The sequence below is a fragment of the Coccinella septempunctata genome, chromosome X, assembly GCF_907165205.1.
Source record: "Coccinella septempunctata chromosome X, icCocSept1.1, whole genome shotgun sequence".
In the NCBI taxonomy this organism is placed as follows: domain Eukaryota; kingdom Metazoa; phylum Arthropoda; class Insecta; order Coleoptera; family Coccinellidae; genus Coccinella; species Coccinella septempunctata.
The window spans coordinates 17,646,127-17,661,404 of record NC_058198.1 but is presented as its reverse complement, the minus strand read 5'-3'; the positions used below and the strand labels follow the sequence as shown (position 1 = coordinate 17,661,404).

Below are 15,278 nucleotides of genomic sequence, written 5' to 3'. Positions count from 1 at the left end.
AAGAAGATATTAAAAAAAAAATAACCAATGCTAGTGACATTCAGTAAAGTGAAAATAAAATATTGCCAAAATAATGTCGAAATTAGACATAGTCAAACTTATGCAAGTTTTTGGCCGTCCAACTTCATTTGCTGTTTAGATTAGATATTTTATGATTTCTATGCTGATCCGGCTATCGAAAATATTCAAAATGATTTTAAAAAGGCCGTTTTATAGAAAAAAGTTTTATTTTGAGATGCTGGGGTTCGAACATAAATCGATAATTAATTGCAATATTTCCGAAAAATGCATCAACAATCAAATATCTTATTTCAAAATACTTCAAAGTTCATGCTATACAATTCCTTGTTTTCGCAGGTAGTAATTATGACCAAATCGGTCCGTTGCGGGCGGAAACGTTGAGGGATGGTTTATTGTATTGGTTATACTGTACCTGTGCTATTCTGTACCTGTCACCTAGTCAAAGTAACAAATATTTTACTGTATACTTCAATACGTCAATGGTTTTGAATAGGGTTTTTTTTGCTTATCAAGAAATAGTAGTCCCGTAGATCAGTTATGGCACTTTTTTGGTTTCCATGATATTGTTCTGGTTTTTTTTACAGATAAATCCCCTTTGTATTTGTCAAGAGAAATGAGATTTCGATAATTAAGTATGAACGTTGACTTCTATTCTATCTGTCTATTATATTCGTCAATGTAAACTGTTCTTTGTTTCAGGCTCAGGTAATTTCTTTGAAATTAATTCATTTTAATGAAACATCCTCTACACATCCATATAGCTCATGGAAAACTTCGAAAAACCGAATAAAAAAGTTACTTTTTTCCGTCATGAATTTCTTAAAATGGATTGCTGAAATTTATTAGAGAAAATAACGAAAAATTTTGGTTGCAGTAGCCTTTTTCTTGAGGTTGAAACTGGAATAATAATATTCGCGAGAGTACTGAAGCTGGCATATGGAATAATGAGAAAACAATATAAAAAATTACGGTGCGTAGCGTAGCGTTAGATCTATGACGCCATTATAACTAGTGAAACTGAAAAGAGCAAATTTTTCCAATTATCTGTAGGATATAACTAGTAAGCCCGTAGATCTACCTTAATTGGTAGATTAGTATAATCCCATAGATCAGTATAGCCAGGAGATCCACCTTTTAGGTAGATACGCGTATGCTGATAGATCCGCCTATGTTGATAGATTCGCATGACCAGGAGATCCATAGCCCGTAGATCTACCTTAATTGATAGATCAGTATAGCCAGGAGATCCACCTTTTAGGTAGATATGTAAGCCCGTAGATCTACTTTAATTGGTAGATCAGTATAGCCAGGAGATCCACCTTTTAGGTAGATACGCGTATGCTGATAGATCCGCCTATGTTGATAGATTCGCATGGCCAGGAGATCCAGCTATAATGACATATTCATTCTCATTCACGTCGTCGGTGAAATTGTCAAGATTCGGTTACTATTAATTATATATCATGAAATTTTTCCGATTGTTCTGTGCTTGTTAGTCATAGAAAAATCGCTCATCTTTCTGAGATAGTTTTTCGCGCAGAAATTTCCGAAATATTTACTCATATATTCACCAAATTGTGTTCTTTTCAGAAGAGTAATGCGAATTATCTCATATAATGTTCTCCTTGTTCATATCGGTTTATCCGAAGAAAAATTCTATCATCCAAATGATAACGGAAATTGTTACGTCCATGTATAATTAATTTTTCATGTTACGCCTATGTCTATTATTAGGTCTATGGACGACAGTCACTGTCATTTATCAAAGAGGAACTATCTGTATAAATTTTTTCTGTGATAATAGAAGAGTGCTCTGTGGTTTAAATTCTCTAACCTATCATAAACGTCGTAAAGCGTAGATGGGTAACATGTGAATTATTAAGTTGTGATGTTTGAAGTAAATGAAAATAAATATAATAATTAAAGAATTCAAGCATTACTATCTATATGGTTTCACAGTATAAGTAGCTAGATATTTGGTTGAAAATTCATCAATAACGATATACTGCTCTTTGAATTATACTTTATGGATTTCGTTCAAGAAAATAGGTTTCTGGACTGATTTCTATATGTAGAAGTGTCTAACTTTTCTCCACAAAATGAGCAGCTTAAAAATTACATGTTGCCTAAGTGAAGACTTTCGAATCAACAAAATTTGTTTTCAAAGAATTTTTAGTTAATGCTGTCTTTCAGTTTTTTTTATTGATAAAGTAGTCACAAGAACTAAAACTTCATTTTGAATTTTTAAGTTTAATATTTCATTGTACGAATGAAATGTTATGATCAAGCTGAAGGGTTTTGATGGATGACTATTTGGGACAATAAAGAACGGTGTCATTATCATTTGTTTCATTCTATTTATTGAATATTTCAACTTTCAATATAACAGTTATGCAATGGATGGATAAGAATAATTCCTCAATTAAAACAAACTATGAATTTTCAAAGGCAGTAGGAATTCCGTATTTCAGTGTAACAATTTCAACAGACATTGTCACAGTTTTTCTGAAAGAATTCTTGTCAATACAATTATCTTCATATTAAGCTTGAATATCAGCATAAATCAGTTATATGCAGTTGGAAAAAAACCTTATAAAATGCTTTTCAAGATTTCATTCAGTTCATTTTGAAAAGGAACTCACAAAATTCCTTCCGCTACGATGAAAACAAAAATGAGAATAACTTGCCAAAAGTCTATAAATGTAAAATTCTAATGCAAAAACTCACCCGGATAATGTATTCCAATAATCATAATATTATTTCCATTGAATAAATTAATCGAAAACATATTTTTCCTTGGACCTCGAATCAGTAAAAAGAAAACATCACCGGACGCTGCCCAACTGCTTGGGAATTGCTAAAAATCTATTGTATGCAGTTGAAATGAAGCAAAATGATTATTGATTCATGTATTATAAGATTCAATTCAGTTTCCTTCAATAGAACCTCAACATGAACTCGAGAAATGTCAAAATTCTACCTTTTTCTCATGCATTTTTCGGATACTTCTGGGTCGTTTTGGGGGCTCAAAATGATAAATCTTTATCAGAAAATATTTTGGGACACTTCTGGAAGCCACCACATCCAACCATACCTGGTTCTTCCTGCAGAAAATAACCTAAAAAAATAATATTTATTTTGATTTGCTCAAAATTTTTAGATATTTTTTGGATAAAATCGGAAATACCTACATTCTATTAGATTTCCCACCAGCCAATTTAGTTACAATTAATTTTTTGAAGAATATTGCATCTGAAGTGAACAAAGAAGTAAATTCCTTTCTCCGGTAGTTCGAAATGCTAGTCACCTTGATAAAAAGGATAACATTTGCTGACAAATTGTAATTTAGGAACAGCAAATAGAATCAACCTTTTCTTTTTCCACCTTGAATAAGTAAGCACTTGCATCTTTCTCGGTAAACGGTAGAATTGACCTTTTTCAGAAATTATGAAAGGCAATTATACCCATACATATTTGAATAGGAATTATCGTCTTGAAGGAAAGCCCGATTCATCATACTTGGGGCTATAAATACGTGTTTCGAAGGATTTTCACTTATTTTTATTAATTTCTCTAAGGTTTTGAATGAAAATTGCTCTAATTATACATGACAACTCTCAGTGGTAAAGTCTCTGTGGTTTTCCTTCTACGAAAACGAAGAAATATGAAAATGGGATATGGGCTAGTAAGCCCAAAGTATTACCCTTAGGTAGATATACCTATTTAAACAGATTCGCTCAAAAAAATTTAAATAAAAATATAATTTTTAAAAATACCGAGGCCAAAATATTGTTCTATGTTGTTGTTTTTCTATAAAACATAATCAAAACTTATAGTAGTGCTCTGTGGTCCAAATTTTCTAACCTAACCTATCATTCTGTTGTTATATAAATGAAACTGAATGAGAAATGCTTTTCCTTTTCTCAATGAATCAAAAACCTTATGTGATACTGTCACCTAATCTTCTAAATCTCACATTTTCCGACTCTTACTTTTGTTATCTTTAGCAAATGTATATTTTCTACTGGGGATGTGACTATAAGAATAATACTTAAAATACAGGGAATTATGTAAGGATTTATTCGAAATATATAATAATCAAATCATATATTCAAATTTACTCAGTATAATCCATGAATTGTTTCAGGAAAATTATATAGATGATGAAAAAACTGCATACTGGAATTGGGAATGAAACAAAAAACCCAAAACAGTTGATGATATTAGCAAAAATCAGTTTTATGCAGTTAGAAGGGAGCATTTTAAAAGAGATTCCCTGCTTTTCAAGATTTCATTCAGTTAATTTTATTTTGAAAAGAAACTTCTTCCTTCTCTATGATGAAAACAAAAATGGGATTAACTTGCCAAAAGTCTATAAATAGAGAATTCTAATGCAAAAACTCACCTGGATAATGTATTCCAATAATCATTATATTATTTCCATTGAATAAATTAATCGAAAACATATTTTTCCTTGGACCTCGAATGAGTAAAAAGAAAACATCACCGGACACTGCCCAACTGCTTGAAAATTGCTAAAAATCTATTGTATGCAGTTGGAATGAAGCAAAATGATTATTGATTCATGCATTATAAGATTCAATTCAGTTTCCTTCAATAGAAACCGAAGAATTCCTTTCTCTACAATGAGCATAAAAAATCTAACCGCAATATGAATTTAAAAATGTCAAAAATTCTACCTTTTTCTTATGCATTTTTCTGGTATTTCTGGGTCGTTTTGGGAGCTCAAAATGATTAATAAGTGAAATTCAGTCCTTCCTGACAAAACATAGCCCGTCTCCGGTACGATAAATGACTTCGTGCGACTTTCTTATTCCAAAGAGTTTTGCACCTTTCGTCGAGAACGACGTATTTCAGAAATTATTTTGGGAGACTTTCAGGCCTTCGATCTTGGCCTTCTGTACAATACTGGAAAGGCAATTTCTTAAAGGTATCAACTTTTGCTTTTTCCGAGTTTGCTGGGTGTTCTGGAAGCCACCACATCCAACGATACCATCTCATATTTTTACGACGGCTTGTCCTTCTAATGATACAATTGATGTTTGAAAGGACTCAAATCCTACTAAAAAAGAAATTAATTATTGGAGAAATGAATTGAATTCCCGCGTACTTACCCCTAAAAGCTCGACTTTCCTTGAAAACGATCAAATTTCTTCCGTTTTGTGTTGTTCCTTCGAATGAAAAAAAAATTGAGAAATGTCAAAAATTCTACCTTTTTCTTATGCATTTTTCTGGTATTTCTGGGTCATTTTAGGAGCTCAAAATGATTAATAAGTAAAATTCAGTCCTTCCAGACAAAACATAGCCCCGTCCCCGGTACACATCCAACGATACCATCTCATATTTTTACGACAGTTTGTCCTTCTACTGATACAATTGATGTTCGAAAGAACTCAAATCCTCCTAAAAAAGAAATTATTTATAGGAGAAATGAATTGAATTTCCACGTACTTACCCCTTAGTGCTCGAGTTTTCTTGAAAACGATCAAATTTCTTCCCTTCGGTGTTATTCCTTCGAATGAAAAATGAATTCGAGAAATGTCAAAAATTTTACCTTTTTCTTATGCATTTTTGGGGTATTTCAGGGTGGTTTGGGGCGCTCAAAATGATTAATAAGTAAAATTCAGTCCTTCCTGACAAAACATAGCCCTTCTCCGGTACGATAAATGACTTCGTGGGACCTTGTTATTACAAAGAGTTTTGCACCTTTCCACCTCTTTCCTATGCATTTTTGGGGTATTTCTGGATCGTTTTAGGAGCTCAAATTGGTTGAAACTTATGATTTGGTCCTTGCTGATAAAACATAGACCGTCCCCGGTCTCCTATATGCCTTTGTACGATTTCCGTAATCCAAACAATTTTCCACTCTTCCCTCAACGGCAGAATTTGTATGAGAGTTCGATGCTTGTCATACCCGTGCATATTTAGATAGAAATTATCGTCTCGGAATCCCGAATCGTAATATTTGGGACTTTAGATACGTGATTTGAACGATTTTCACCCATTTTCATCCATTTCTCGAATGTTTCGAATGAAAATTGCGAGAATTATTCATACGTGACAACTATCAACAATGACGTCTCTGTGGTTTTCCTTCTACGAAAACGAAAAAATGTGAAATTGAGAAACGTCAAAATTACCCTTTTTTCTTACGCAATTTTCGGTTATTTGGGGGCCGTAAAAGTGGGAAAATGTGTTAACTCTCAATGACTCGGTCCTTCGGGATACGACATAGCCCGTTCCCGGACCCCGAAAAGTTTCCGTTCGCTCTGCCAACTTCAGAAAGTTTTGCCATATTCGCCGTCGACGGCAAAAATCGTCGAAATCGAACATTTTCGGAAATTATTTTCGAAGACTTCCCGGGCTTCGATCGGGACGTTTTATACAGTTTCGGAATCTGCGTTTCTCGTAGAAACCGTCTGGCGTTACCCTACCGAAGTGGGGCGCCCTCCGGGCGCCCCGTTAGGCGAAACCTCCAACCATTTTTTAAATATTCCATGTTCCAATTTCTTTTAGTATATAGTAAATAGTAGATGAATCCCTAAAACAATGTTCTTGTATGACAAAAAAAGCAGGATTGGAAATTATCCTGGTTATAGTGAACCAATGTCTCAATAAATGAGAGGATGAAATAACTCAAAACAAACGAAATTAATTCAGGAACATAATACACATTGATATAAAAGTGGACAAACAAATCAACAGTTGTTGGTTTTCTTATATCTGAGTTGATTTCGTTTATTTATCGCTCTTATTCGAAGGCTCACTTATTTGATATCCTCCTACTTAATTTTTACTGATAATTAGTATATCTGGTCATATTTTGAAGTTTTAATTTTTTTTATACCGTACTTGGAACGGGACCTAACGTTGTCTTTTGAGTACACCTAACAATTTTTAATTTTTTTTCAAACCTAATGTTTCATTTAGAATACACTCTATATCATAAATGATTCATTATATCAGACTTGCACTCTGAATTCATACATAACCTATTGCTTGATTGCAGGTCAAGAAGCGTTCAGTGGATTTTTTTTTGCATAGTACTTGAAACAGAACTAACTGTTAACTTTTATGATCCCCTATCAATTTTTATTTGTTTTCAAAATTAATGTTTCATTAAGAATATGCTGTAAATTCAAATATCAGACTTGCACTCCAATATTATGAATTTTCTATTTCTTGATCGCAGTTCAAGGAGCGTTCAGTCTTTTACGCATAGAACTCAAAACAGTACTGTTGTCTTTTCTCTACATCTAACAATTTTCAATTTTGTTCGAAGTTAATATTTCATTTTGAATATAGAGCGCGGGCTGGAGTTACAAATCCTACAAAAGTTTCATTTTATAGGTTTCTCCTTCTTCCTAAAAATCTCAATGTAGTCATTCACATTGAAAAGTTTTATATTAGGATCTTCTTTTCTTCTAATAGATGTCATATTCAGAATCTCCTTCAGAATGAAAGACCTCGTCAAGCGTTTTCTCAGATTTCCGTTCGACACATGCTGCTTTTTTTCTCCAACATCGGAATTTATTTTCTTCACGACCTTTTGGCTATGTTCATCTTGATTACCTTCTCTTCTTGCAGCGTGAGTGTCGGATTTTTTCTGCGGAACTTTTCCTCTTTTTCGTTCTCCTACATGTGACTTCAGAAAATTCCTCAAGTCAATTTGTTTAGACTTCAATTTTTCCAATCCCATTCTCAAGATCTTCTTTCTGTCCATCTCGTCTTCCACAATGAAAAAAATATTTAAGTATGAAACGATAAAATTCGATAGTATCAAAGTTAAAAAATGTAAACCACAACACAATATTTGCAGCACGAAGCACATTCACAACTGAATACTTTGTACATCTACTCCGCTGTTATATAGCCCCTCTACCATCCCTCCCTAGCACCCCACCACCCAATTGCCGTTCCGTCGTCTGATTCGATATTAGATTGCTGTGACTTAAAATTTCTATGGAATCAACGTATTACATTCGTTCAATTTAACTGTCACACGTCGGACTGTTTGTTGATTTATCCTTAACTTCCTATGACCAATTTTAAAGTGTTACTTTTATTAGTTGTATGATGAGCCTTGAGAAAGGAACAAAATAGTTCCGATACGTTGGCGAATTCATAAGAGATTGTTTTTCAACCTGTCCAAATTCCTGCGATATTTTACTTATTGTGTTCAATCCATTATTTATGATACCTAAAAAGAACATATAAAATATTTTGTTATTTTGTGATACTTGAGCCTAACACTAAAAATACCTGAAATTATAGAGTGTTTTATAAAATTATGAGTTTATGAAACATATGCGAATTTATATGATAATTGTCCAGAGTATTTTTCTTACAGAAAGAATATACTATATTACTGTTTATTTTTTCAAACGTTTCTGATATCATGAAATGATAAAATATCAACAATTGAAAAGTATAAGTTATCGATACAGACAATAACTATCTGGATAAGCAAGTATTGAAGCGCATTAGTATTTCAATTCTTAAGTTTGTTTGAAATCTCGCTGCTCCAAACAATATTTCAAAATTAATAATTTCTAGAGAATTCTTTTTCATCATCTACATTCACGTTGTAGATGGTATACACGTTTTTCCTGAGGAAATAAAAACTATAGAAAGAATGTCCCTGAATAGATTTAACGACTCTGATGTATATGCAGAAATCCATGTAGGTTCCTATATATAAGTACAGAATCGTTATTTTTTATTTTCACCCTAATTATACGGAGCACTACTATCTACTTCATGAATTTCATTTTCAATGTCTTAACCGGAAAACCGAAAAATTTTGAGTATATAATAATGAATGAATAAATAAATAAATAAATAAATAAATAAATAAATAATTGATTAAAATGAAGTATTTTCATATTATGAGAGCTAAAAACTTGGTTTCTTAAAATACGGCATGGATTCCCCATCGAGTAACATGTGACTCTGGTGAAATGACAATGAATTTTCCAAGATTTCCAGCTTTCAGTATGCTTTAACGATAGAATGGTGCAACATTCAGGAATTGTTATCGAAGTCATAATGTATTTTTAACAGCATATCCACCAAAAAATTCTTTCGTTTCGTAATCTCATCGAAAAAAATTTGTTTAAATGGAAACCTCTATTTTAGTCGAATTATGATCCAGCCTATCCTTACTATGCCCAAAATTGACAAGGTATTCCTGGATACGGAATATTCTGCTATCGTTTTTCAAAATGGGGAATTATAAGGAAATAACTTGATATTAGTCCGAAAGTCACACTAAAACATTTGTAAGGCCTCACTATCTCCAAAATTTAAGACGAAAATCGGAAATTATATTCACGCCCAGTACGAAAAGAAGATATTAAAAAAAAATAACCAATGCAAGTTACATTCAGTAAAGTGAAAATAAAATATCGCCAAAATAATGTCGAAATTAGACATAGTTAAACTTATGCAAGTTTTTGGCCGTCCAACTTCATTTGCTGTTTAGATTAGATATTTTATGATTTCTATGCTGATCCGGCTATCGAAAATATACAAAATAATTTTGAAAAGGCCGTTTTATAGAAAAAAGTTCTATTTTGAGATGCTGGGGTTCGAACTTAAATCGATAATTAATTGCAATATTTCCGAAAAATGCATCAACAATCAAATATTTCATTTCAAAATACTTCAAAGTTCATGCTATACAATTCCTTGTTTTCGCAGGTAGTAATTATGACCAAATCGGTCCGTTGCGGGCGGAAACGTTGAGGGATGGTTTATTGTATTGGTTATACTGTACCTGTGTTATTCTGTACCTGTCACCTAGTCAAAGTAACAAATATTTTACTGTATACTTCAATACGTCAATGGTTTTGAATAGGGTTTTTTTTGCTTATCAAGAAAAAGTAGTCCCGTAGATCAGTTATGGCACTTTTTTGGTTTCCATGATATTGTTCTGGTTTTTTTTACAGATAAATCCCCTTTGTATTTGTCAAGAGAAATGAGATTTCGATAATTAAGTATGAACGTTGACTCCTATTCTATCTGTTTATTATATTTGTCAATGTAAACTCTTCTTTGTTTCAGGCTCAGGTAATTTCTTTGAAATTAATTCATTTTAATGAAACATCCTCTACACATCCATATAGCTCATGGAAAACTTCGAAAAACCGAATAAAAAAGTTACTTTCTTCCGTCATGAATTTTTTAAAATGGATTGCTGAGATTTATTAGAGAAAATAACGAAAAATTTTGGTTGCAGTAGCCTTTTTCTTGAGATTGAAACTGGAATAATAATATTCGCGAGAGTACTGAAGCTGGCATATGGAAAAATGAGAAAACAATATAAAAAATTACGGTGCGTAGCGTAGCGTTAGATCTATGACGCCATTATAACTAGTGAAACTGGAAAGAGCAAATTTTTTCAATTATCTGTAGGATATAAATAGTAGATGAATCCCTAAAACAATGTTCTTGAATGACAAAAAAAGCAGGATTGGAAATTATCCTGGTTATAGTGAACCAATGTCTCAATAAATGAGAGGATGAAATAACTCAAAACAAACGAAATTAATTCAGGAACATAATACACATTGATATAAAAGTGGACAAACAAATCAACAGTTGTTGGTTTTCATATATCTGAGTTGATTTCGTTTATTTATCGCCCTTATTCGAAGGCTAACTTATTTGATATCCTCCTACTTAATTTTTACTGATAATTAGTATATCTGGTCATATTTTGACGTTTTAATTTTTTTTATACCGTACTTGGAACGGGACCTAACGTTGTCTTTTGAGTACACCTAACAATTTTTAATTTTTTTTCAAACCTAATGTTTCATTTAGAATACACTCTATATCATAAATTATTCATTATATCAGACTTGCACTCTGAATTCATACATAACCTATTGCTTGATTGCAGGTCAAGAAGCGTTCAGTGGATTTTTTTTTGCATAGTACTTGAAACAGTACTAACTGTTAACTTTTATGATCCCCTATCAATTTTTATTTGTTTTCAAAATTAATGTTTCATTAAGAATATGCTGTAAATTCAAATATCAGACTTGCACTCCAATATTATGAATTTTCTATTTCTTGATCGCAGTTCAAGGAGCGTTCAGTCTTTTACGCATAGTACTTAAAACAGTACTGTTGTCTTTTCTCTACATCTAACAATTTTCAATTTTTTTCGAAGTTAATATTTCATTTTGAATATAGTGCGCGGGCTGGAGTTACAAATCCTACAAAAGTTTCATTTTATAGGTTTCTCCTTCTTCCTAAATTTCTCAATGTAGTCATTCACATTGAAAAGTTTGATATTAGGATCTTCTTTTCTTCTAATAGATGTCATATTCAGAATCTCCTGCAGAATGAAAGACCTCGTCAAGCGTTTTCTCAGATTTCCGTTCGACACATACTGCTTTTTTTCTCCAACATCGGAATTTATGTTCTTCACGACTTTTTGGCTATGTTCATCTTGATTACCTTCTCTCCTTGCAGCGTGAGTGTCGGATTTTTTCTGCGGAACTTTTCCTCTTTTTCGTTCTCCTACATGTGACTTCAGAAAATTCCTGATTTGAACTGTTCTCCTCAAGTCAATTTGTTTAGACTTCAATTTTTCCAATCCCATTCTCAAGATCTTCTTTCTGTCCATCTCGTCTTCCACAATGAAAAAAATATTTAAGTATGAAACGATAAAATTCGATAGTATCAAAGTTAGAAAATGGAAACCACAACACAATATTTGCAGCACGAAGCACATTCACAACTGAATACTTTGTACATCTACTCCGCTGTTATATAGCCCCTCTACCATCCCTCCCTAGTACCCCACCACCCAATTGCCCGTTCCGTCGTCTGATTCGATATTAGATTGCTGTGACTTGAAATTTCTATGGAATCAATGTATTACATTCGTTCAATCTAACTGTCACACGTCGGACTGTTTGTTGATTTATCCTTAACTTCCTATGACCAATTTTAAAGTGTTACTTTTATTAGTTATATGATGAGCCTTGAGAAAGGAACAAGATAGTTCCGAAACGTTGGCGAATTCATAAGAGATTGTTTTTCAACCTGTCCAAATTCCTGCGATATTTTACTTATAGTGTTCAATCCATTACTTATGATACCTAAAAAGAACATATAAAATATTTTGTTATTTTGTGATACTTGAGCCTAACACTAAAAATACCTAAAATTATAGAGTGTTTTATATAATTAAGTTTTCGTGGAAAGTTTGGATTTTTGAATTTGAACACTCTGTAGAAAAATGTATTAGTTATCAGTTTAAAAAAAATTGTTCAACAATATCTTTTTTTTTCTCGAATATAAAAAAATTTCCACAAATCATCCCTAGATACGTCATTCGTCGTTTCGTCATCTGATTATATAACGTATTAGTCATTCTATCGCGTGATTTAAGTTGCGCTCCATTATTCGTACCTAGCGGACGCTTTTATGTTCAGGGTGTGTTTTCGTGGAAAGTTTGGATTTTTGAATTTGAACACTCTGTAAAAAATAAAATTAGGTATCAATTTAAAAAAATTGTTCAACAATATAGTAATTTTTCTAGAATATTCCGAAATTTCCACAAATCTTCCCGAGATACGTCATTCGTCGTTTCGTCATCTGATTACACAACGTATTAGTCATTCTATTGCGTGATTTTAGTTGCGGTCGATTGTTCGTACCGATCGGACGCTTTTATATTCGGGTTAAGATTTCGTTGAAATTTTGAATTTTTGAAGTTGAACACTCTGTAGAAAATACTATTAGATATAAATTCAACAAAATTGTTCAACAATATCGTATTTTTTCTAGAATATAACGAAATTTCCACAAATCATCCCAAGATACGTCATTCGTCGTTTCGTCATCTGATTATACAACGTATTAGTCATTCTTTTGCGTGATTTTAGTTGCGGTTCATTGTTCGTACCGATCGGACGCTTTTATATTCGGAGTAAGTTTTCGTGGAAAGTTTGGATTTTCGAATTTGAACACTCTGTAGAAAATAGTATTAGGTTTCAATTTAAAAAAATTGTTCACCAATATCATATTTTTTCTAAAATATAACGAAATTTCCACAAATCATCCCGAGATACGTCATTCGTTGTTTCGTCATCTGATTATATAAGGTATTAGTCATTCTAACGCGTGATTTTAGTTGCGCTCCATTTTTCGTACCGATCGGACGCTTTTATATTCAGGAAAAGTTTTCGTGGAAAGTTTGGATTTTTGAATTTGAACACTCTGTAGAAAATAGTATAAGTTATCAATTTAAAAAAATTATTCAACAATATCGTATTTTTTCCAGAATATAACGAAATTTCCACAAATCAACTCGAGATACGTCATTCGTCGTTTCGTCATCTGATTATATAACGTATTAGTCATTCTATCGCGTGATTTTAGTTGCGCTCCATTGTTCGTACCGATCAGACGCTTTCATATTCAGGGTAAGTTTTCGTGGACAGTGTGGATTTTTGAATTTGAACACTGTGTAGAAAATAGTATTAGGTATCAATTTAAAAAAATTGTTCAACAATATCGTATTTTTTCTAGAATATAACGAAATTTCCACTAATCATCCCGAGATACGTCATTCGTCGTTTCGTCATCTGATTATACAACGAATTAGTCATTCTTTTGCGTGATTTTAGTTGCGGTTCATTGTTCGTATCGATCGGACGCTTTCATATTCGGAGTAAGTTTTCGGGAAAAGTTTGGATTTTTGAATTTGAACACTCTGTAGAAAATAGTATTAGGTATCAATTTGAAAAAATTGTTCAACAATATCGTATTTTTCCTAGAATATAACGAAATTTCCACAAATCATCCCGAGATACGTCATTCGTCGTTTCGTCATCTGATTATACAACGTATTAGTCATTCTTTCGCGTGATTTCAGTTGCGCTCCATTGTTCGTACTGATCGGACGCTTTTATATTCGGGTTAAAATTTCGTTGAAATTTTGGATTTTTGAATTTGAACACTCTGTAGAAGAATTTAAGAAAATTGTTCAACAATATCGTATTTTTTCTAGAATATACCGAAATTTCCACAAATCATCCCGATCGTACCGATCGGAAGCTTTTATATTCGGGTTAAGATTTCGTTGAAATTTTGGATTTTTGAATTTGAACACTCTGTAGAAGTATTAGGTATCAATTCGAAAAAATTGTTCAACAATATCGTATTTTTTCTAGAATATAACGAAATTTCCACAAATCATCCCGAGATACGTCATTCGTCGTTTCGTCATCTGATTATACAACGTATTAGTCATTCTTTTGCGTGATTTTAGTTGCGGTTCATTGTTCGTACCGATCGGACGCTTTTATATTCGGAGTAAGTTTTCGTGGAAACTTTGGATTTTTGAATTTGAACGCTCTGCAGAAAATAGTATTAGCTATCAATTCAAAAAAATTGTTCAACAATATAGTATTTTCTCTAGAATATAACGAAATTTCCACGAATCATCCCGAGATACGTCATTCGTCGTTCCGTCATCTGATTATATAACGTATTAGTCATTCTATCGCGTGATTTTAGTTGCGCTCCATTGTTCGTACCGATCGGACGCTTTTATATTCAGGGTAAGTTTTCGTGGAAAGTTTGGATTTCTGAATTTGAAAACTCTGTAAAAAATAGTATCAGGTATCAATTTGAAAAAATTGTTCCACAATATCGTATTTTTTTAGAATATAACGAAATTTCCACAAATCATCCCGAGATACGTCATTAGTCGTTTCGTCATCTGATTATATAACGTATTAGTCATTCTATCGCGTGATTTTAGTTGCGCTCCATTGTTCGTACCGATCGGACGCTTTTATATTCAGGGTAAGTTTTCGTGGAAAGTTTGGATTTTTGAATTTGAACACTCTGTAGAGAATAGTATCAGGTATCAATTAAAAAAAAATTTTCAACAATATCTTTTTTTTCCTAGAATATAACGAAATTTTCACAAATCATCCCGAGATACGTCATTCGTCGTTTCGTCATCTGATTATACAACGTATTAGTCATTCTTTCGCGTGATTTTAGTTGCGCTCCATTTTTCGTACTGATCGGACGCTTTTATATTCGGGTTAAGATTTCGTTGAAATTTTGGATTTTTGAATTTGAACACTCTGTAGAATCTGATTTTTGTTGCGCTCCATTGTTCGTACCGATCGGACGCTTTTATATTCAGGGTAAGTTTTCGGGGAAAGTTTGGATTTTCGAATTTGAACACTCTGTAGAAA

General features: G+C 32.6%; 1 long non-coding RNA gene across 14 annotated transcripts; it reads right to left on the bottom strand.

Moving 5' to 3' along the window:
* Positions 1-1,132: 1,132 nt before the first annotated feature.
* LOC123322255 lies at positions 1,133-6,568 on the bottom strand. 14 transcript variants are annotated; one of them, XR_006539099.1, is made up of 7 exons: positions 5,498-6,568; positions 5,157-5,445; positions 3,213-5,104; positions 3,002-3,139; positions 2,749-2,886; positions 1,273-1,410; positions 1,138-1,152 (listed from the first exon to the last, which is right to left on the bottom strand). It is a non-coding gene; the product is annotated as an uncharacterized LOC123322255 (long non-coding RNA). The 14 variants fall into 14 exon arrangements; XR_006539097.1 differs by having other exon boundaries at positions 1,133-1,410; positions 5,498-6,567; XR_006539098.1 differs by lacking the exons at positions 1,138-1,152; positions 1,273-1,410 and adding an exon at positions 2,356-2,676 and having other exon boundaries at positions 5,498-6,567.
* Positions 6,569-15,278: the final 8,710 nt, after the last annotated feature.